The sequence below is a fragment of the Arvicola amphibius genome, chromosome 2, assembly GCF_903992535.2.
Source record: "Arvicola amphibius chromosome 2, mArvAmp1.2, whole genome shotgun sequence".
Classification (NCBI taxonomy): Eukaryota; Metazoa; Chordata; class Mammalia; order Rodentia; family Cricetidae; genus Arvicola; species Arvicola amphibius.
This window is the reverse complement of record NC_052048.2, coordinates 44,245,312-44,269,587: the sequence shown is the minus strand read 5'-3', so window position 1 is coordinate 44,269,587 and position 24,276 is coordinate 44,245,312. Positions and strand designations below refer to the sequence as shown.

At 38.5% G+C, this 24,276-nt stretch overlaps 1 long non-coding RNA gene across 2 annotated transcripts; it reads right to left on the bottom strand.

Annotated features, from left to right (window-relative positions):
- Positions 1–538: 538 nt before the first annotated feature.
- On the bottom strand, positions 539–23,961 carry LOC119807742. Of its 2 annotated transcripts, none has more exons than XR_005284346.1 (3): positions 23,899–23,961; positions 6,235–6,402; positions 539–594 (listed from the first exon to the last, which is right to left on the bottom strand). It is a non-coding gene; the product is annotated as an uncharacterized LOC119807742 (long non-coding RNA). The 2 variants fall into 2 exon arrangements; XR_005284345.1 differs by lacking the exon at positions 539–594 and adding an exon at positions 4,806–6,143.
- Between the last annotated feature and the right edge of the window lie 315 nt (positions 23,962–24,276).

Below are 24,276 nucleotides of genomic sequence, written 5' to 3'. Positions count from 1 at the left end.
TGAAGTAGATTGGTGCTGCCAGGAGCAGACGTGTCTCATTGTCATGAAAAACCCTAAGTTATTAAAACATTAAATGTCATATTCTGTAGTCTTTGAAAGATATGAAGAATGCCTATTTGAAATATATCTATGCACATCTAGAAAATCTAATTAACATGACTACAAGCTTGACTATTATCGATAATTATCCATTAACAACCTATATTTCCTAATTATACATTACATTTTTAAATGAACTACACAATCACAATACGTTAATCAAGATTAGAAATATGCATATACATATAACAAAATTGACCTTAAAATCCATAAATGCAAAATATTCATACCTATATCATATCCCCATTTAATGTAAAAGAACATTTAACACAATATTTGGGAATATAGGCGTAGTTATTTCTCTCCAAACTTCTTCCTGCTGTATGGCCGCACTGTTAATCAGGTCTTTCATAGTATAACCTATGTGCTAGTTTCATCTCAGTTGGCAGTTGAGTGAAGTGATTTTTTGAGGGTGTTCACAGCAACTTTTCAGGAGGGCGTGATATTGGGATAGAAGCAATCCACAGGGTCTCATCCTCTGTGAAAACAAAAGAACTTTTCCAAAGCATTATAACCTTAGAATTTTGAAGTCAAGGTATTTATAAAATATCTATCTTGGATTAGTTCAGAAGCATTTATACACAAATATCTTTTCGCAGCTGTTGCTACTTCCTCAGCATTCAGACAATTCAAAGAGAGCATAACAGCATACAGTATCAAGATTCTCTGTGTATTTTCCATATTTGTATGGCTTTATTTTAACCTCTATTTTGTTTATTTTTACTTTTACTTTTTGAGATAGGTTCTCTGTATATCTTTGTCTTGGAATAACTCTGTAGACCAGGCTGTCCTTGAACTCACAGAGGTCCTTCGTCTCTGCTTTCCAGGCATTGGAATTAAAGGCGTGTGCTACCACACCTTGAAGTCACAGAAGTCAATCTACCTCTGCCTCCCAAGTGTTGGGATTAAAGGTGTGTACCACCACACCCAACTACTCTCTTTTTTTCTTTTTTAAGAACTTTTTTTGGTTTGTTTTTAATTTTTTCTTTTTGTTTTTTTTTCTTTTTTTTCTTTTTTTTCTTTTTCTTTTTCTTTTTTTTAAGAACTGTAACCTTTTTCTTTTCTCTCCCAGGCCAGCATATATTTTTAACACACAGTAAACCATTTAGAGTTTTTTTTAAAATCCCTCTTTACTATATATCTCTTTTTCTGACTACATGAGTCTTTAAGGAGAGGATGAAAGCTGTGGCTTTGAAGACTGGATCCAGCCCATTCCTTAGCTTTCCAGCCTCATGGCAGAAGTACCAGCTGTAGCCTATTTTATTGCCACAACTCTATGGCATTTTAAGGTCCGTTCCAGCAAGCAAGCTGCAGCATTCTGCTCACAGACCACACTTGTTGAAGGAATGGTGGGGCTGCGTCCTGCCACCCGGCTAGCTTTACACCCCAAAATAAAAACACACAAATTGTATTATTTTAAACACTGCCTGGCCCATTTGTTTCACCCTCTTACTGGCTAACTCTCACGTCTTGCTTTAACCCATATTTAGTAATCTGTGTAGCACCACGAGGTACAGTCTTACTGGGAAAGATCTTAACTTGCATCTGTCTCAGAGAGGAGAATCATGGTGACTGCCTGAAGTGTCTGCCTGACTCTGCTTCCTTTTTCCCACAATTCTGTTCTGTCTACTCCGCTTACCTAATTTTCTGTCCTATCAAAGGGCAAAGGCAGTTTCTTTATTAGCCAACGAAAGTAACACATAGACAGATGACCCTCCTCCATCACACACTCAGTCGGACTGCCTGTGTGAAAGAGTCAGAGTTTGCCCTGGCAGGATGGACCAGAAAGCCAGCATTTTAAAACAGTGCAGCTTTTTTCCTGCTATGGCTGAAAACAGAAAAGCATGCGTTCAGCTTTTTCATCAACACCATTTAAGTGTTTCATGACATTTCCTCTTAAAAGAGCTGCAGGGTTTTGCAGCTAAAGCTGAGTCAGGAAGCCTCTCTTAGATGAGAGTGCTTGCTTACCTCTAGAAAGCAGAGCAGACCTGGGAGATTGCTGCTACCAAGAAAACATGCTTTACTCTATTCTTTTCCAAGCTTTCTCAGGCTTTCTGTGGATTCAGTTATAGACATCTGGGCGCCATTTGTAGTGAGATCTCCTCCTCACTACAGATATGCATTGTCGCTGTGTGATCAGGACTGCAACAACCATGCAGTATTTCATAGCACTCTACCCATCCTCTGGTCTTAGAGTCTTCATCTTCCCCCCTCCCATGATGTTCCTTAGGTTTGGAGGTAGAAATATAGATGATCTGATAATACCTCTGATGTTTCCGATTTAAACCTCTGACTCTCCCAGTTGCTAACTACCCAGTGAAGAGCTAAAGACTTTAAATTCAGTGTTATTTTCTGCAACAAAATCTAACCTTATGACTTGTGAGGAGAAATAAATGAGAAAAATTATAGTTGAAATAACAAGGAATAAAATAGGATCTTAACAAAAGATGATTTAACAATGTAAAATAAATGAAAGATGTGGAGATAAAATCATCATTGCATTAATCTTCATCCTCTAGAGGAAACAGTGACAATTAGAGACATATGCACAGAGGTACATCATATATGTCTATATATAGATAGATACATATATGTGTGCATTAATATATTTAAATATATAAGTATCTATAAATGAGTATGTGTATAAATATCTTTAAAAATATATAAGTATATACTTATATAAAATTGTCATGTGCTATATAACATTAATTTTAATTTATCAATTTAATTAATAGTTAAATTTATTAATTTAAATATTAAATTAATTTATTAACTTTTAATTGTAATTACAGAGGCTGAGAAGTCTAAGATCTTCAGTCAGCAAACTGACTCAGGAGTCAACATGACATCGCTGTAATTTGTGTCTAAAACTGTAGAAACCAAGGCAGCCAACTGTGGAACTTGTGGTTTGAGTCTGAGACTGATGCAGGCTCAGCTGGAAGGTCAGTCAGACAGATTAGTAATTCTTTCTTATTTGGCCTTGCCATCTGTTGAGACCTTCAACATATTGGATAAGGCCCACCTACATGAAGGAGGGAAACTGACTTTGGTAAACTTTCACACTACAAATTCAGAGGTGAGATTTATTTAGAAACACCCTCATTGAGCGCAGACATGACTTCTAACAGATTTTTGCATTCATCTCAGTTAGACAAAGTTAAGTATGATAATAACCATGTGTGGAAAGAGAACTAGAGCTTGTGATTATCAAAATGAAAGCACTTAGAACTGGAAAGAAACAAATCCTTCTAACTGACACTGTAGAGGTTGTAAAGTCTCCTTGAGTCTGAACTATTCCTGTACCACACTTTAAATGAAGATTATTTTGAAGCAGAAGTTGTTGAGCGGGAATTTCAGCAGGGGGCTGACATTTTTCTACTTTGCTACTAAAAGTAAAGGCTCATTAATAGTCAGGGTTCTTTTTAAATATCCCCAGTGAAATCATCATGACATAAATCATAATTACCTGGAGATCTTCACAAATATATATGTGTGTATATGTGTGTGTGTGTGTGTGTGTGTGTGTGTTTGCCATTACAATAGCCATATCACTTGAAATAAGCAGCAAAGAGTCTTATGTACTGATGTCTAATTATAGCTCATTCTTGGGCTTCTCTTAAATGTTTTTTATTATCTTTGTAGTGTACGGCAAAGTTGTTAATGAAACAGTGAAAGAGACTACAGCTTTCTATAAGAAATGAGATTGTTCTCCTTATGTTTTCTAAAAGACTTTGGGAATATAGTCATAACATTCCTGATTCCACAATCCCAACACGATCTCTTTGTGTGTGTGTGTGTGTTGACACGCTTGTCTTTCATTCCTCCTCCCTTTTAAAATTTCTCCTTTCTCTGTAAGAACTGGTAAAATCACAGAACACAAAAAGTGTTTACATGCCTTCTTATCCCCCGTTGTGAAACTCATTGAAACACACATTATCCTGGTAGACATAAAAACTCTGTTGTATAAATAATGACAGGATATTAATCATCGATTGTAAAATATGTTAGAAATTTCTACATCCTTTTCTTTCTACAACATACATCTTGATTTTTTAACAACAAATTTTAAAATCAGTATTGCTGAAAAACCAAGGTCATTGATTTTTGAATCTGAACTGTATCATCATCCATTCACCATGGCTCTTTGGAGAGCTGTTTGAAGGGAAAGTCACATTCAAACAGGACCAAAATATATTGAGAGTCCCAGAATTGATCAGTGATGCCTGTCATGTATGCAGAAATACTGTTTTATCTTTTCTGCATTTGAGGTGATGAACTCTAGCTGTTAAGCAACAGAGGATCCTAGATTTAACTTCTGGTATCCCCTTTGACTAGATCAGTGGCAAATGACCTTAGATGCATGTTATAGTGTTTTTTTTTTTTTCTTCTGTGTGCTGTTAAAACATGAAGCTGAATAATTTAATAAATAACAGAAATTTATCTCTTACCCTTTTACAGCCCGTGAAGACTCATCTCAAGAAGCTAGCATTTGGTGTCTGGGGAGGTCTCATATTTATTTCCTTGATGATGGTACCTCATTGTGGTGTCTTCCAATGGAAGAAGGAACAGAACCCTTTTTTTTTTTGTCAATTTTACAAGTAACAAATTTATTCAGGGGTGTGACTTTCTCTAGATCTCATCATCCTCTGAAGGTTCTACTTTCTTTATATAGCCACAATAGGAATTCAATTTAACATGAATCTCTCTCTCTCTCTCTCTCTCTCTCTTTCTCTCTTCCTCTCTTTCCTCTTCCTTCTCTTTCTCTCTTTTTGTCTGTCTGCCTGCTGCCTCTTTCTGTTCTTGTGATCATTAAGTACATGTAAATGGCAATAGCCAAATAACACAAAACCTATTTTGTTGTATTACTGCTCTATCTGATGAAATTGTAAAAATGTTATTATTTCTTCAAGTTCATCTCAGGGTGAAGAAGTAAATTGTTGACCGAGACATTAAAAATTAATAGTAGTCTTTGCACATTTTTTCATAATACATCTCCTTTCAAGCATATTTAAAGATTGATGTCTAAAAACATAACTTTTGAAGCAAATGAATGAGATTGAGCAACAAATATTGACCTTTGAAACATCCTGACATCAAATGGCTCACTTACTATTCCGTTTAAGCTAAGTGTTCTTGAGTCAAGCACCTTATTTGACCTCAAACTAATTATATTATCTCTCACTAGTTTGTTATAATGTCAAAGGCATAATATGGCAAAAGCAACTTCATACATTAGAAATTATTGTCTGTACAATGTAAGAATATAGCTCATTCAATGTTATTTAATAATTCAGAAAACTTAAAGTATAATTCACTATTACCCCAATAGTTGAAACAGTCACTGTTAATTCCCTTTTATGTTTCACTTTATATTATTTATATAAAATCAGAATATCTTGAACTTTTTTTTAAGTCCCTTGGATTAGGAAGTAAGGAATCCATGCTGTTAAGACATTCTGAGAACCACTTTCATCTAGAATTAAGAACAGATTCAAAAGATGCTGATTATAGCTGAGATTGTGAGGTCATCCAAGAAGACCAGTAGGGGTCAAAGGAGTTCAGGATGAGTTTCTAAGGTGTACAGCACAGGGGCATTCAGTCTCTGAGCTATCAACCTGAGCCTTACATCCCCAACAGTTTTGTTGCACTCAACCGTGTGACAGGAGGGTCTAAGAGCAAAATCAAGTCTTGGCTTCCTGGGAAGTCAGTTTCTGTGAAAGAGATCTTAATTGGATTCTTTTGTAGGGGGAGCCTGAGGAGCTTGCTTCTCTCAGGAGAGCTTATGTGAAATTCCTCTAATATGAAACGAAGTTGATGGGACTCTGATAACACTTTGGCATGTAAAATAATGAATAAATTAGAAGGGACTGGAGCACTCCTCTTGCTAACAGCTGTTCTTAGCTGGTTTTTATTAGGCGGCGCCGCATATTGTAGCCGTCATGCCCTCCTACTGTGTGTGCTCCTTTCGCAGATGGCAGAGGAGGTGGTCTGTAACACACATTCTGTGCTTATCATGATGATGAGCTGTTTCAGCTGGAAAATTGCTATTGAAAAAGAAAAAAAAAACCTGCGACTTTCAGTGCCAAAAATAAGCATTTATCACTTAAAAAATTCAAAAAGAAGCCAAAGTCTTACCGTCAGTTTCCAGCTACACACATCAGATTGGGAGGTGGAATGTGCAACCTCATTATGCAGCGATCCCGCTGATCAAACATCTGACTCAAACGCTTTGCCTCTCTCCAGACACACGCTTTGACGATTCTTCTGAGGATGAGAAGCCCCCACAGCCCTTGTTCTGTTTCCCTTCCAATAAACACATTTAAAATAGATTTATGAGAACAGTAGCTTCTGCCCTGTGGCCATTTGGATAGCTGTTTCTCAAAGACGCTTCCCCAGACCCTGGCACTCCTCTCTGGAAACTTGGTCCTTTGGCCCAGAGAGTGGATCAGGGAACAAAAGACTTCTATGATGAAAAGGCTGTGCAGCTGAACTGAAACTGTCTTTCTTTGAAACATCAATTGTATCAGGAAGACTTCAAAGACAGAGGATTTAAACCCAGTTAATCTGTTGTTCTACAAATCTATTTGGTCTTAGAATTTCTGTTTTCTGCCTCACAGATCTGGATAGTCTGTTGGGAAGTGGGTGTATACAGTTTAGTAAACAGTGATCATGAATGCCACTTCTTTACTTCTTAAATAGGATGTCTGCTCTCTTTCTCTCCGCCAAACAATGGTGAACTCCAGTTGGGGATCTAAGAGCATTTGTTATGCAGTCTCTAAAGCTCTAGTTAAGGGTGGCTCCTTCTTCTCCTCAATGATGTAAAATATCTCGTTCTCTTATTTGGTACCAAATAAACCTTCTCTCCTGTTCTATATTGTCTGGGGAATGAGCTATATGATACCTACACATTCAGTTTTGAGTGAGTGAGTTTATTAACTATATAGCAAGCCAAGTGTAAAAGCATATAGCAAGAGACAGAGAGACAGACAACAAAGCATTATCAACTTGAGTGTTCAAAGCATACAGTACAATCTGACTGCCAAAGTTGAGACACTCGGCTATCATCCACAATCAAGCTTTGTTTCTGTGGCACAGCTTCCAGCCATTTGCCACTGCAAGCACTTTTATACTATGGATAAATAACAGTAGCTTCTGTTGGAAATAGTTTATCTTCTAGATGTTCTGTAGGGCACTGTGCCTTTAATTCTTGCACTATAGTCTTGTTCTCTTCACTCCCTGTCAAGGAGTTAGAGGACAAGCCCGCCTACATCCCTAGGCAAGGAACCTTGAAGGACACTATGAGACAATCTTGCCATGGGACAATGATTTTACCCTGTAATGATTTGTTTCTTGTACTTGTTTAATAAAATGCTAATTGGCCAGTAGCCAGGCAGGAAGTATAGGCAGGGTGACTGGGCAGGAAGTAGAGGCAGGGAAGGAGAACAGGAGAATCCTAGGAAGGAAAACAACAAGATGCAGTCTACAGTCATCACCCAGACACAGAGGAAGCAAGATGAGAATGCCCCGCTGATGAAAGTTACCAAGCCACATGGCTAACATAGACAAGGGTTATGGGCTAATTTAAATTACAAGAGTTATACGAAGCCTGAGCTAATAGGCCAATTAGTTTATAATTAATGTAGACCTCTGTGTATTTCTTTAGATCTGAACAGCTGTGGGACTGGATGGGACAGAAATCTTCATCAACAGAAACATGCTAGGGTATGAAATGGAGAAGGGATATTCTTGATAGCAAAGTCAGATTTTCAGTGAGTACAAACACCATATGTCAATTTATCAATATAATGTGTAGTCCACAATGGTATTTGTGAAATACTGACATTGGACAAGTATTATGCTGCAAATATGAAATGTGTGGATCATGTGTGGAAAGTCTGGACCTGAGTTGGCATCTCTTTGAGAGGTGGTGGAATTTTTAGAAGATAGCTTCTAACTGTAGGAAAGGTCACTAGAAGTATGTTTTTGAGGCCATGTCTACAGCAGACTGTCTTAGACCTCCAGAGTCTAAATCATAACTCAGAGACTTACTGTTAATTATGAATAATTATAATTATAATTGACCTCAGTTTAGGCTTATTTCTAGCTAAAGCATTTAAAAAATTAAATTAATCATTTCTATTAATCTATGTGCTGTCTTATCTATGTACCCTCTAGTCTGTTTTCCTGCTTCCTCTGTGTATGTCTGGCTGGCTCCATTTTCTCTCTTCCCACCAGACTCACCTATCCCTCCTCTGCCTAGCTATTGGCTGTTAAGCTTTTTATTAGATCAATCAGGTGCCTTAGGCAGGCAAGGTGAAACAGCAACACATCTTTACATAGTTTTAAACAAATATTCAGCTCCACAACACATGTCCTCTCTTGATCCATTCTGGTGCCTACTCTGTTCTGCTTTCTGTTTGTTATCATATGAGTCATGATACATACCTTCCTTCTGTCATGAACTAAAAAGTCACAAATGTGAGAAAAGATGTCCTTACTACTTCACATTGTCTCAGATATTTAGTCAAAGCAATGAAAGTTCAACTGACAGAAAGTAGGCACTTGAAGTGCTTCTCTGTGCTTCAGCAGTCTTTAGAGTTTACTCGTGAGAAAAATTTGAAAAGTTTAGAGAATCAGGCTAGAGAAGGTATAAAAAGCTGAAAGCAGAGATTAAAGGGGCATTTTGGTGAGACAGAATGTCAGTGTAAATGCATACAGTAGGGAGCGTTCAGATGGGCAAAAGGACTTTATTGGATCTTGGAGAAGAGTCCATTCAAGCTCCATTCAGTGAAAGACTGTGGCTATTAATTGTTAGTCTTAAGATTTTATCATAGGCTGAGTTTACATGTGATAGACTAATAAAAAAATAGTGAGAAACATTTCAAAACAGGCCATTATTCAACCTGTCGCATGGTCAATACTAGGTGATTTAAACAAGATTACAGTCACATTTAAAAGCTGAGAGCAATTCTTTTAAAATTTACATTTTGGTCAGTGGAGAAAAATATTTCGAATTTGGGCAAAGAGAGACTTGGTTTCTGAAAAAAAAATAGCACCATTAAAAAAAATGACCCAAGTACTTTCCATCAGGAAAACAAGATACCTTGAGGAAATTCTAATCTTTGTTCAGAGTCTAATCCTCCTAGGTTCATGGGTTTGAAAAGTAAGACAAATTTCAAAGATAATTCTAGAGAATGGAGAACCTCTGGGCTCAGTAAGGCTGCACATAAAGATCTTTCACCAGAATTTGTTTCACCATATTTAGCAACCCAGGCACTTAGAAGATAATCTAGACATGGTTCAAGGAGGGAGCTGCTACGCAGGCTGACTGCATACCTTGGGTTTGTTCGCATGATCCCAGTTTTAAATGCATGCACAATGTGGGAGATATAGAATCATAGAGACTTCCAAGCCTATTTCAGAAGAAAGTCTGGGGGTCCAAGTAATGTGTACTGGAGTTGTCGTACTGGAAAGGCTGATAGGAGAAGACGTGAAGGTGAAACCTACTCCACCATAAATAGAGCAAGGTGTTTGAGATGCCAGAATGTGAACAATCATCCAGGGGAAGTTACATGTATTGAATACAGCCAGCTTCAGATAGTAGACTTATAGACTATAAAAAGGTGAAGAAAATATGGTAGCAGTGCTCAAATCTTTAAAGACACAACATGACTTTATGTCCCTTAGATACATAAAGAAAATTAAGCCATAGGTTGGTCATCTTGCCTCCAATATTCCTTTGGTTCAGACTACCTTGCTATTTTCCTTCCTTTTTCTCTTACATAGACAGAGTAAGCGTGGGAATGCTTTTGGGAATATGTAACTTTCTTGATATTTTATAATAGCTCGAAAATAAGACTTTGTTTTATTTTTGACTTTAAATTTTGAACTGAGACTTTGGGATAATAATGGAACTGTTAAGACGTTAGGTGACCATATGAGATGAGCTAAATACATTTTACATCATAAGATACCTATAGCACTTTGGCATTTTAATGTGGTTATATTATGGATTGTGTAAAATGTCCCCGACATGTTGAATGTTTACCTGATGGCACAATTTTTTATGGCCATGGAAACTTGAGAATTGTATCCTCAACAGCTATATCCTGTACTTTCAGTTCTCTGCGATTCTTGATGTTCAGTATAACAAGAGCTCCTGTGTTAATGATCCTCCCATGAAGAACTATGACCTCTAATCAAGATCATAAATACTGAAGTGTTTATCACGGTGCCTGTTGGTGAATAACATCTAAGTATAGCTGTTTCATTTATTTATTTATTTTGTTTGAATCTGTTATTTAGTTTTATTTTATTAAGTCAGTAAGAGCAATAATTGAGAAGAAAATTAAAATTTCTGGTGTAACTGACACAAGGCACTTCATTTGATCCCAGAATTCTGAAATTTGTGCTGAGTACAAACAAGCATCCTTTTCTTTCTGTTTTCTTCCATTATAGGCCTTTTGGGTACATTGAGGTCACCTAAAGTAATGCTTTACATTGGTGAGTTAGCGCTGATTGTGGAAATAGCACCATCACTACTATTTCATTTTAACTGTTTATTGCTACTAAAAATATTTGTTTTTAAGTCATTCATAGTTCAACAGTGTTTTAATAACAATTAGTTATTAGCATGTATATTTAAAGAGAGAGAGAGGAAGAGAAAGAGGGGAGAGAGAGAGACCTATAGAGACAGAGTCAGAGAGAAAAAGATAGACAAAGATACAAAGACTGAGAGTGAGAGTTTTGAAATAGATTCCCAGATCTTTAGGCAACACAACAGAGTGGTGTTTGACTCTGATGTGAAAAATTCAAAGGGCAAGATGTGGTTATTGTGTGGTAGAGCAGTGAAGGGAGAGAAGCAGGATGGGGAAAGTGTCTCCTGTGAGCCACTCCATGAGGGAGTGGAAGTGACATGGGATGGAAAGCTTACAACTTCACAAAGCATACTTGTAGGATCAACATACAGGATGGGAGAAAATGTGATAGTAAGCTTTGGGATATAGGAGGAAGTGAGCAGCAGAAATGCAAACATATTTGTCATAGCCAGAGGACCTGGGTGAGTTGCTCAATATTTTTTAATCTTCCCCAAAGCTGGACAAATTGTCCAATAAGTAAACACTAAAACAAACACCTGTCAGGCATTCCGGTGAGAAAAGAGAAGCCAACCAGAAATTGTCTATTCACTTCTCTCTCTTCCCATGTGCTAGCTAGTTTAAATTCTATGATGCAGACACTTTAAATTTGAGAACAAAAACTGGGACAGTCACTTTAAAAATCATTATGGTGATATCTCAGAAAATTAGGAGACAACCTACCTCAAGACCTAAAACTACCACTTCTGGGTATATACCCAAAGGATGCTCAACCATACCACAAGGACATGTGCCCAACTATGTTCATAGCAGCACTGTTTGTCATAGCCAGAACCTGGAAACAATTTACATGCCCCTCAATTGAAAGATGGATAAGCAAAATGTGGTACATTTACACAATGGAGTACTACACAGCAGAAAAAAATGACATCTTGAAATTTGTAGGCAAATGGATGGACCTAGAAAACATCATATTGATGGGATGGGAGAACTGTCTGTAATTTGTCAATCATGTTTTAAATAAAATGCTGATTGGCCAGGAGGAAGTATAGGCAGGAAAACCAGACAGGAAGTAGAAATGATGTAATAAAAACAGGAGAACTCTGGGAAGGAGGAAGTTGATTCCTCTCACTCCTGCCCAGATCACCGAAGCAGCAGGATGTGATCTGCCCCACTGAAAAAAGGTACTGAGCCACATGGATAACATAGATCAGAAAAATGGGTTAATCAAGATGTGAGAGTTAGCCAGTGAGAGGCTAGAGCTAATGGGCCAATCAGCTTTATAACTTATAGAGATCTCTGTGCTATTTCTTTGGGGTGTGCCGGCTATGGGGTACCGGGTGGGACAGAAACCCAAACAAGCAGGCCTGGCTTCCTTCATGTTACATATTGACATCAGAAAGGCAAACATCATATGTCCTCACACATAAGTGGCTTTTAGACATAAAGCAAAGAAAACCAGCCTACAATTCACTACTCCAGAGAACCTAGACAGCAAAAAGTACCCTAAGAGAGACATACATGGATTTAATCTATATGGGAAGTATAAAAAGATAAGATCTCCTGAGTAAATTGGGAGTATAGGGACCGTGAGAGAGGGTAGGAGAGGAAGAAAGAGGAAGAGAGGGGAGTGGAGAAAAATATATAGTTCAATAAAAACAATTTTAAAAAGATATTATGAATCTTAAAAAAAAAGACAGGGTCTTGCTCTGTATTCCAAGTTGGTATCTCACTCACCACAATCCTCCTACCTCAACTTTCTAAATCTTCAATTACAGTTGGACAAAATTTTAAAAGAAGAAACACTAAAAATTAACTTTGATTTTTGAAATATTCAATGCATAAAAATTTATAATTACTCAAGAGTATATTCCTGAGATCTGATAACAACATGGTGTGTATAATGGACAAAAAGTTATTGTGTTCTTAAAATTTTATGAGTCCATCTCATGTTGAATACATTCAGCATACACATCTATGTGCACACAAAACCAAAAACAAAATAAAAGCAAAGGGCACAAACCACTGTGAATATATTGTATTGTGTGATCTATGATTTAGAACTAGTAAAACAAGTATGTGTATATATGCATGCATGCATGTGTGCATAATAGCTAAACCATATGTATCAATTACATACAATTTATATACACTAATTGTATTTCAACAAAATTGAGTGATAAATGACACTGAACTTAAATTTTTTTAAAAAAATTAATAGTAAAATAAAGATTTTGCTCAGAGATAAACAGGTCTTTCTCTCTATAATCACTGGAACAGAGGATGAATGTTATTAATAAATAGTTTAGCACTTTGCCCACATTCAGTTCTTCTCACTGTGGAGTAAGGTGAAGTGGCATTGCCAAGATTTCCAGGTGAGACAATTAAAGCTGTATACCACCAAGCTGTTACAGAATAGAAAAAACAAAACTGGCAACTTCTACAAGACTCTAAGTCATAGCTTTCTCCAGGATATCCAAACTAGAACCTATCTTCTGAGCACAAAATAATACTCTGGTGAACAACCTCATCATTTTAATATGTGAACCTTTTGATTAGCCAATTACAAGACTATGCAATCATATCCCCGATTCCCTAGTGTGAAGATGATTTAACTTTTATAATACACCTTCTAATATCGCCCTAAAACTGCTTTGGCAAAATAGTTCAGTTTCCAGCTGTACAAAAGGTTCTGAATAAAAAGAAATTTTATTAGAATGTTTCAAATTGGATTAGGCAGAAAATACCCCTGAGAAACATCTTCCTACAAAGCAGAAACATGTCTCTAGTTTGATTATGTATTATTTTATTTTGCCTATCAATTTTCAATTACACTAGGAATGTCTGACATAGTGGCAGGCATGGGGAAAGGAGGTGAACAATCCTAGCAGCCAATTAATCTAGGACTCCCTGAGGGGTGTGACAAATATTTCTTCCAGGTTTCTTTTGCAAACTTAAAAATGAATCTAGACTTGGGTAGAAAAAGATTATTCCAAATTAATATGAAAGAGGGTGAATGAGATGATCACAAGATCAGCAAGGGCTTCAGTTGGTGTTCTCAGAAATCTTGCAAAGGCTCGCGTGATATAGCTGTGGCCTGTTGATTAGCACTATTGGAGATGGTGGTACCATTGGGAGGTGGGGCTTAAGAGGATACAGGCTAGACAGTGTGGCCTCAGGGAGGATAATTGACAGTTTCTTTTTTCTGTTTTGAAGGCAGAAAGTGAATATCTTTTCTCTGACAGGTTTTTGGGCACGAGGAGTAGATGCTACCACAGGCATAAAACAGGAGGACCAAAGACAGAGTCACCTTGAAAGCAGTAAGCCAAATGAGCCCTTGCCTTTATTAAATTAATCATTTCATGTGTTTGCTATAAGGATCGGGAACTGGCTGACACAGAAACTGTCTGAAGAGGTTAGACACATTTTTTTAAGGAAACAAGGATGTACAGATATGGTCATATGTGATGAATGAGGATTGGTGGCTACAGAAAATAGACTAAAGCATGTTTTCATCTGATGTGACTCAGTTCCCTAGGGGTGCTGCTGACTATGGGCTGTGTGCCCACTGGGGAAATAGACTGGGTTCACAAGAAAATAACCCAAGTTTGATTAAGAGACATTTTGTTTTAGTGGGAACAGGACAGCTCAGCCTGTAACCCAAGAGGTCGAAAATGGAAATATGGAGGGTCTATGTTATAAATAAGCAAGAAGAGGCCAAAGGTGTCATGTTTCCCCATGGGGAAATGTATGGGTCTTTTGTTTATTTTTTATTTTTTTTGGAGTAAGTGGGTCCCTTCCCCAGGATATGAAGGATCACTTAAGAAATCTGAATTCAGGTAAGGGTTAATCTATGTTTTAGATCAAAAGTGGTCCCACTTTAGCAAAGATCTTGTAGGAATTGTTCAAAGTCTTCAAGTCATTTTTTTTTTTATTTAATGTCACAATTCAGTAGTACTGATGTATGACTAAACCTACAGAAATTGGTTTATTAATCTCCTCTGGATAGTAATAGATACTTTCACAATCATAATTTCTCTTTACTGAGCTGTTTATTCCAAGCATTAACAGAGCTTCTCCTCTTCACTCTTTAATCTTTCCAGCTGGGGGGATCCCTGTAGGTGCCATAGAGGGAAGTGAATCACGTAGAGATAAGGATGAAATCCTGCTAAAGGCTGACTTTCTCAACCTGGATTAGACTTCAGGGTGTTTAGTAATGGGCGGTTTACTCCCAATGTATTTAAGGCCAGTGTAATTTGAAAAAAGCTTTCTGGTGAAATACAATCTACAGTGAACAAGAAAGTGCAATTACATTGAAACTCAACTCATGGTACATGTCATTTCTTCTGAGAAGATGGGGTCTAGAGATAGGCTACCAGTGCTAGGTTAAGGGACTAAAGGTCTGTCCTTCTCTGGTCTCTGTCATACAGATAGCACAGTGGTCGTTTGGGCTATTAGCCATCGCTGGGTCAGGTTGTGGGAGCTGGGGGAGTCTCTGGCTATTAGGGTCATTTAGACTACTCCTTGCCTCCAGTTTTGGTTGTAAGAGCTTGATTCGGCCTGGTCCAACAGATAACACAGGTCACCAGGCTATTAATCACTTCTGATTCTCAGATTTCTGTAGGGAAGAACAGGTTTTTCATCTTTCCCATTGGGAAAACAGTCATGCATGCTTAACCTTCCTGGTTTCTCTGGAGATCTATGGGTGCGAGGACCTATGTGCTATGCTCTCACCACCCAGCTTCACTACATTGTAGTTACTGTGGTCAGGCCAAATTTTCAGATGCAAAAAATTAAACCTAAAGAGACTAAAGTTCTCATATCTGATTTTGTAGTATAGAACCCTTGGTGTTTAAATTCTAGCCCTAAATTACTTCTGTGTCTACACACGGACGGTGGGTAATCTTTATCTTATGAGTTCCTTACACTATAAAACAGTGTCTTTAATGGCTAGGGTTTCTATAACTGAAAGTTACAGACTTGGTGGCTTAAATAATAGATGTTTATTTCCTATGCTTAGGAAGTCTGATTAGTCCTCCTTTCTGGATCCATTGATTACAGAGACAGGGTGAGAGCATTCCAGATTACTTTGTGTATCTGTGGATTTCAGTGATAATTGTACTTTGTTTATGTTACTGGAACAGAGTTTTGTTTCTATGTAAAGAGAATTTATGGAGGATTAATAACTAGTACCCTCTGAAACAATTGTACTTTGTGCTTTAATTTAGAATATTCTCCCTATGATGTGAGGGATACTACTTAGCTGGGCATGTTAGCTCACACCTGTAATCCTAGCACTCATGACTTTGAAGCAAGATGATTACATGGTCTTCAGTTTGAGACACTATTAAAGAAAGAAAAGAAGGAAGGAAACAAGCAAGCAATGAAGGAAGGAAAGATATTCAAAATGCAAATGCAACTCATGAAAAATAAGCAAGCAAATGAAACCCAAGCAATTACACAATCATTTGCTGTATATCATCAAACTAAGGAGCTAGGAGCCACATCAGCCTTTAGAAGAAATGAAGAAAGAAATGGTCCCCCAATTTGGAAGGGTAGAGAAGGGAACTGAGCTACAAAGTGACTTTCAAACAACTAGGTTAAAATGATGGGAAAACAAAAATGAGATTTATTCCAGATAAAATAGACAAAGCAATATAAATTGGAGCTGACTTTTAACTTGTGGACTAGAAAAATGAGTCTCTCTGCCCTACCCATGACCTTCATTTTCATTTCATGGAAAGGCTAGCAGGACTAGTTGCCTCTATTGTTCTCATAATCAAGATAATAAAATGAAAATTAATTGTTAGATTTTTCTGTGATAGAAAATAGATTAATATTTGCATTAAGCAAATCATATATTCTTTATGTTTTTTTGCTCTTCCCTGCAATTTAGTGAGTGCACAGTTGTGTAAGTTCCCACACAAAGCTTAAAATTGGTTCAATTAGCAAGAGAGCATAGTGTCTTTCCTTCCGTGATATTTTACTTTTTCCAGGTACTTAGGGAAGATTCAGAAGATTGGTCATAGGCCCTAGAGCTGGTGCCCATCATTATCCAAGTCCCTTTAGGTTCAAGAGTTTTTATGTAGCTAATAGTTTTTCTGGTCTCTTGAGGTTTGCCACTTGCCTTTAGTTGCATGAAGGAACTGCGGTGGAGACACTCTGCAAAGCTCTCCAGTCTATGCAGAGGTATGTTCTTTAAAGGCCTTTCGAAATTTAGACCTCACATCATTTGAGGCTTGTCCTAAGAAGTCAGGCTTGGCAGTTAGCAGCTGAAGAAAATAATGCCCCTTACAAACTTTGCGCTTTATATGCCTGCCTGTGCAGTTGAGTTAATAATCGAATTTAATTTGGAAGGAGCGAGATAAAGATAGTGCAGCAAGAATCCTGCATTGATCATTATTTTCCCTCTAAAATGTGCAATTATAAGGTTTTTATGTTTGTGTCAAGTTACCATTAATTTAGTAATATTATATAAAACAAGGTATATTAAATTAAAAAAGAAAGTTTATGCTATTTAACACAAGCTGTTATATATGTAACTGCAAAATTATTCTTGGTCATATGTTGTGACAATAATGTAGGCATGGTTAGATACTTAAGCCTTCCAACATTTAATAACTACAGATTTTTATAAGCAGTATGAAACCTATAGCCCCTGTATTCACACTGTTTTATAGTTTTGTGAAGCATAGCTACAAGAGCTTAGATACTGTCTTTGATTGTTTCCATATTTTAATACTAGATGTAAGGAGTTGGGATAGGGAATATGACCTACAAACTTTAAGACATTCACTGTCAAGTACTTTGTAAGAAAAGTTTTCTGACCTTAGTTCTGTGTGCTCAACCTCAACAAAACAGCCTCCGCTCTTTGTGGTTCTGAAATCCTAAATGACTCCCAAGGGGAGATAAAAACTAGTCTACAGTGAAAGGAAAATGCTCACAGTATTAAGCCACAGTCATCTCCCTGATGGCATTTAAAGGCACTGATTGGAGGGCAAATCGCAAATATGTAAGGGTTTATTAAAAACAGCATAATAAATCGATTGTGTCTACAACAGCTAAGGGTGCAATATGCTAAATGTGCAGGGGGAGTTGACTTTTGGGAAGCATTCAAATGTGCATCTGTGACTGGACCAGAGGGATAAAAGGTTGTGTGTGTGTGTGTGTGTGTGTGTGAGAGAGAGAGAGAGAGAGAGAGAGAGAGAGAGAGGTGTGTGTATGAAAGAGAGAGAGCTGTGTGTGTGAGAGAGAGGTGTGTGTGTGTGAGAGAGAGGTGTGTGAGAGAGAGAAATGAGAGAGAGATGTGTGTGAGAGAGATTTGTGTGTGTGAGAGAGAGAAAAAGAGAAAGGTGTGTGTGAGCTTGCGAGAGAGATGTGTGTGTGTGTATGTGTGAGAGAGGTGTGTGTGTGTGAGAGAGAGATTTATGTGTGTGAGCGAGTGAGAGAGAAGTGTGTGTGCATGTGTCTGTGAGAGATGTGTGTGCATGTGAGAGAGAGGCGTATGTGAGTGTGTGTATATGCACATGCTTATATTTCTGTAATGAAAGGAATAACAACTCAGTGTTTAGATAATTCTCTCAAATAAAGTCATTATGTAACATTTATGCTTGAAGGTGAAAAATATTTTTCACAGGAATACATTTTTTAAAACTGGCTTCAGTCGAGCTACATTATCCAGTGAATGTGTTAAGCGTTCTGTCCTTGGGCTAGGGAATCTTTAACTTTTGTCTTTTTAGTCTCTTTTCTCTTTTATTCAGCGTCTCTTGTTTGCAGTGAGGCAGAGGCTGGAGGTTGTCTTTGCAATGACAAGATGCCTTTGATGATGCCACTGATGGGCTAAGGCCCGATGTGTTAGTCCACTTTGGGGATGTACTTAATGGAGAAATTTGATTGAGTTATTGTGTTTTATTTCTCCTCGTAGTTCACCTGAGGACAGAATCACAATGCCGTCCTTGTCAGGTATTAAAGCAGGAGCAATGTGAGTCGTTTCTTCCTGCCTCCCTGATCTTTCACCCTGATGAGTCTCTATCTCAAGCTTGCTTTTGCCTTTGTGGTTTTGAGGGGAAGGAAAAGAAAGCTACACAATTAGACGCCTCTCTCCCTGTAGTCCACCTGCCCTCTGCCAGATGGAAGTCCCGTGGTTTCCTTTTAAGATCTCTTTCTTCTTCCTTTTCTTTCTGTTATAATATTCAGTTTCATGTGTGTGAATATTTATGAACAAAAGTGACCTTGTTTACACCTCCACAGTTTTATTCCTTTGTATTGCTACTTTTACTACAATCATGGCGATGGCAGGTTGAAAAGATTCTGGCAGATTCGTGAGAGATTCCACAGGGTTCTGGATAGTAAGAGAGATATTCCTGCCATATACTTGCATTGTTCTTTTAGAGTCTCTTAGCATTTCTGTGCATGTGTGTGGCATTCTAGTCATGCCACAGTATACTTTTGGAGGTGAGAGGTCATGCTCCAGAGTCAGCCATTCATCTACACCAAAGAGTGTTGCATTTAGGAAGTTCGGTCTTAGGCAATGTTAATTAGCTGTGTAAAAATTATACAAACACTACACAAATATTAGTTTAGTATAAAAGTAACAATACCCCACTTAAGAACAAGTATTTTTCATTTCTATCCAATCCAAGTTTTATACTAGTGTTAAGAAACAGACAGAAATGTTTGTTAGCATTATCATAAGTAGTGTCAGAATTCTTTGCCCCGTGATGCTATGTACACTGTGAGTTCCATAGGCAATAATAGGCACATGGGCACCTATTTCTGTAATTGACATGCAGGTCATTTGAATGAAAGTAACCCTCATAGGCTTGTGGATGTATGTTGTGGGAATTTGGTCCGATAGCCAATTGTATTCCCCAAGCTTGGTCTAATGGGCGTGATCTTCACTGGAGATGTGTGACCGGATAAACCCCCCTGGGTTTTATCTCTTGGTTATACGTGAGCTACGAGTAATCCATAGAATCATGTGTGACTGGTGTCTTGATGTTCATCCCTTTTGAAATGAGGCAGCCACAGTGTTAATGGCTTTGGTCTTCCCTGTGAGTATAGTGCTTTGATTCTGATTTGTCTGCTAATAAGCCATACCTGACCCCATTCAGATTCCTTCATTAGATATATATTTGGTTTCCAGTTTATAGAATTCTTTGAAGGATTAGGAAATATAGCCTTTTTGGAGGAGGGGTATCACTGGGGGTCTGGCTTTAGTATTCCTAGTCTCTTTCCTTCTGCCTCCTACTTATGGATAAAGATATACACTCTCAGATACTGCTCCAGGGCTATGCCTAGCTTGTTTCATTTTTCTGATTGTGGTAATCATGAACTTTTGCTGTCTGAAACTGTAAGCCCCAAATAAAATTCTTCCTAGGATTCCTTGGTCATAGTATATTATCATAGTAATATAAAAGTAACTAAAACAGCATGGGAGACAATCTTAAAAGAAAAAAATCACCTCCTGCTATATTCATGCTCGAGTATATACTTTTCTCTCTCTATTTTTCTCATGATATTTGTGTTGATTATTTGGGAATTTCACATCATGAGCCCCAAGCAAACTCACTTCCCAGTCCTCCCATGTCAGCAACCCTCTTGCCCCCACCAGCTCTTGGGACCTCTCACACACATAAAGAAGAGGAAGAGGAAGAAGAAAAACATGTCCAATTCGTGTTTCCCATATCCTCACTGGAGCATGGTCATGTTCCTTGTGGCAAGCCCCTTAAAGAAAGCTGAGTCCTTCTCCACCCACACCCTCATTAGAAAGCATCAGTTGTGAAGAGCTGTGCTTTAGCATCCTAGTCACAATGTTTAAAAGTTCTCCTCAGGGTTGGAAAGATGGCTCAGAGGTTAAGAGCACTGACTGCTCTTCCAGAGGCCCTGAGTTCAATTCCCAGCAACCACATGGTGGCTCACAGCCATCTATAATGAGAAATGGTGCCCTCTTCTGGCATGCAAGCATACATGGAAGGAATGTTGTATACATGATAAATAAATAAATCTTAAAAAAATAAAAGTTCTCTTCAATGGCTTTCTGTCTAGGCTATTACTTTTGGGAGGGGGTAAGTGTTGTCACAAGCCTGTCACAGCAGCCTTCCTATGTCCCCGATTCTCCACTTTGAGTTTGCAGTCATCAATACCATGGTAAAAATAGCTCTCTTGCCCTTTATAGTCATGGGAAAAGAGACCATGAACTTACATATGGTATTCGCTGACAGCACGTGCCATGGACATCGGCATGGTGTCTAGAGGTAGGACAGAACACAGACATCAACATGGTCCTCTTCCTCTATGTTGGCCACAGACACACATCATAACCCTTGCTGGCAGCGCAGGTCAAGGACATCAACATGGTCTCAGGTGCAGGCTACACACACCAGAAAGAGACCAGATCTCACTTCTGAAATTAGGCTATAGTGTCTGTGACTTCAGTTTTAGTAGAAGATTTTCTTATGGCCCTGTTGAATTATGCTGTTTGGTGAAACTAATAGCCCAAGTGAATAGGAGCTGAAGGTTACCACTAGCTAGTCATTAAAACTGTCATCTCAGAAACATTATAAGAGGTAGATTCTGCTAATAATCATCTGGACCCACAAGGGGGTTCTGCCCCAATTGAGCCATGAGATAGTATGGCATCTTGGCTCAATGGTTTCACCATAGTTTTTACTTAGAGCATGAAGTTAAGAAAAGCCATATTTGTACGTCTTACTCACAGAATCTTTGAGATAGTTTTAACATAATTTCTTTATTGATTCTTTGGGAATTTTATATCATGCTCCCCCACTCTGCTCATTTCCCAGTACCTACATATTTGCCCTTGGATTTCCCCTTCAAAGAAAATTAAAAAAAAAAAAACCCAACCAAACCAAACCAACACAAACTAACAAACAAGCAATAGCAAAATAAAAAATAAAAAAAACAAAAAACAAAAAACAAAAAACCCACTTTGCTTCTCTATTTTTTTCACTTCTTCAGTACCTCTTTATTTGTCTTAGTGGCATTGGAAGACTTGGTGTGTATCATGGTATAGGCACACCATCATCACTGGGCCCTCACTGAAATTCCTCAGTTGTAACCTGTGGCCACCCTGAGTGATGGAGATCCTGTTGGTATCCTTCCACAGAACCAGTTCCTTCACATGCTCGGTAGGTCACAGAGGGAATAGATGTTAGGATGGCCTACCCTAGTTCCTGGTTTTGGACTTGGGTGGTATTTGAACTGGTCAATCCTGACTGCTGAGTTCATGCCCTGAGGGCATGTGTAGGGGAGAACCAACTCTCTGATGTTCATGCTATCAAGGCCAGTTTCCCCACACCTGTGGTGAGGGGTGGGACTATCTCTCCCAAATGCAGAGGGTCAGCTCTTCCATGGTCAGGTCATTGGGGCCAACAATCCCACGAGGGTCAGGACCACTTCTCTTATTGCAGTCTTAGGTAACGGTCAGGCCAAGCTTTCCCAGGACCTGCTAAGGGCAGCACCAGCTCATCCTGGCCCTCAGATTTCACCATGCTTGGTTTTTATTGACCTCTGTGGTTAACACAGGCCACAGACATCAACAGAGATTCCTACTGCATACTCCCTCTGCCACTTGACCATCCTGCCATGGACTTGGAACCAGTAGGTATCTGTCCCTCGTTGCCTGCTGCGCCTGGGCACAGGCCATGTTTTTACGTTTAACAGTCCCATCAGAGGCTGGTGTTAGAGGTGGAGGAATAATTTTACAGGCTCTCAGGTGTTCGCCATTGCAGCGGCTCTGAGACTGCAGTGTGAGAACACAATCTTAGATGGGTATAGCTACTCCGATTTTTACCATCCTTGCTTTTTTATTTTAAATCTTGTAATCATAAAATTAGGAGAGTTTCTGAATCTTCTTCTCTGTTAAGGTGGTGGAATTATCTGTATAGGTTCCTTGAGTCATGGGCCAAATAGGCATTTTTTTTTTTTTGACTGTTCTGGGCGCTGACTGTGAACCGTATAGATAGCCCTTTAAATTTTCCTGTCTGCCTTTCCTGGCTCCATCGCAGTGTGGGTCAGACTCAGCTGGCTACAGTGCTGTGTGTTTGTGTGGACTGCTACAATCTCAGCGGTAACCTAGGCCTCTGCTAGGCCAAACTCCCCATTTCTTTCACTCTTTTTACCCATTCAGCAGCAACAGAGGCTGTGGCTGGGTGACCAAAGCATCATGGCTTGCAGGGGAAGGCGAGGCGCCACTTTGGCCTCCTCGAGACCCAGCAGTCCAAAGGTGGCGAACCATACGCTGCCTGAGCAGGGGCAGGAATATAATAGATATTATATTCTAAATATTTTTGCCCTTGTTTTTGCTCCACTTTAGCTCCTCTGGCTACCAACATACATTTAAGCAACTGTACCGATAAATGAATACTATTTCTACTATTTCTTGTCCCACATTTACAAAACTAGAGTTTTACTCGCGATTTCTCCTTTTTCTCTTTTTTTATTATTTATGTTTTTTTTGTTTGTTTGTTTTGCGCTCATTACTCACTTTTTCACTTGTGGTGCAATTTTCTCGCATGGTTCCTCACATACTCCCTTGTGCGCCTGGCCATACTTTTGTGCATTTTGGGATTCACCAGTTAGCCCCACGTTGGGCACCATATGTAGGGACCCACCTCGACAAAAGCAATTCTTGCCCAGGTAAGGCAGTGGGAATTAAAGAAATATAAGTAAGAATATGAAGACGCACAAAAAAATTAACAGGACAGAAACCATAGAAAGTTTCAGGAGGGTATTTTAGTGACTGAAATCCTGACATTCACCTGCACTTATTTTTTTTTTTTTTACAGCTTTTATACCCAACATAAATGGGGGAGAAGATAACAAAAGATTTTATTACATGATACCAAAGGATAACTCACACAGTCAATGGCTGTATTACTCTGAGACATCAAATTATTAGCATTCTGTTTTCTAAGTAGTGAAGATGCTCTAGGTCAAGAAATTTGAACACTGCCCATTTCCTAGGTGACCTCATAGTTACAAAAGAAGGAGCAGAAGTGCATTTGCATGTTGTCGGAGGGTTCTGTCCCACCTGGCCCCCACAGTCATTAAGTCGCAAAGAAATTACACAGAAGTCTACATAGTTATAAACTGATTGACCCAGTATCTCAGGCTTCTTATTAACTCTTACAACTTATATTAGCCCATTATTCTTATCTGTGTTAGCTGTGTGGCTCAGTACCTTATTTTGTGGGGCAGTCACATCTTGCTTCTTCTGTGGCTGGAACAGGACTGCAGAGTAGGACTTCCTTCTTCCCAGAGTTCTCCTGTTCTCATTGACCCGCCTCAACTTCCTGTCTGGTTGTCCTACCTATACTTCCTGCCCGGCTACTGACCAAACAGCATTTATTTAAAATATAATTGACAGAACACTGATCATTGTCCCTTACCATTTGCATATCCTGATCACATGTCAGGATGACATTGGGCTATTTTAATTTTGAAAATACGAACAATCACCTCCTGAGTTGTCAATTTCCAAACTCTCTGACTATCAGACAAGGTAGAAATGGGCCTGTACTTTTTGGTTTTCACTAACATGGACTATGAATGTCAACAC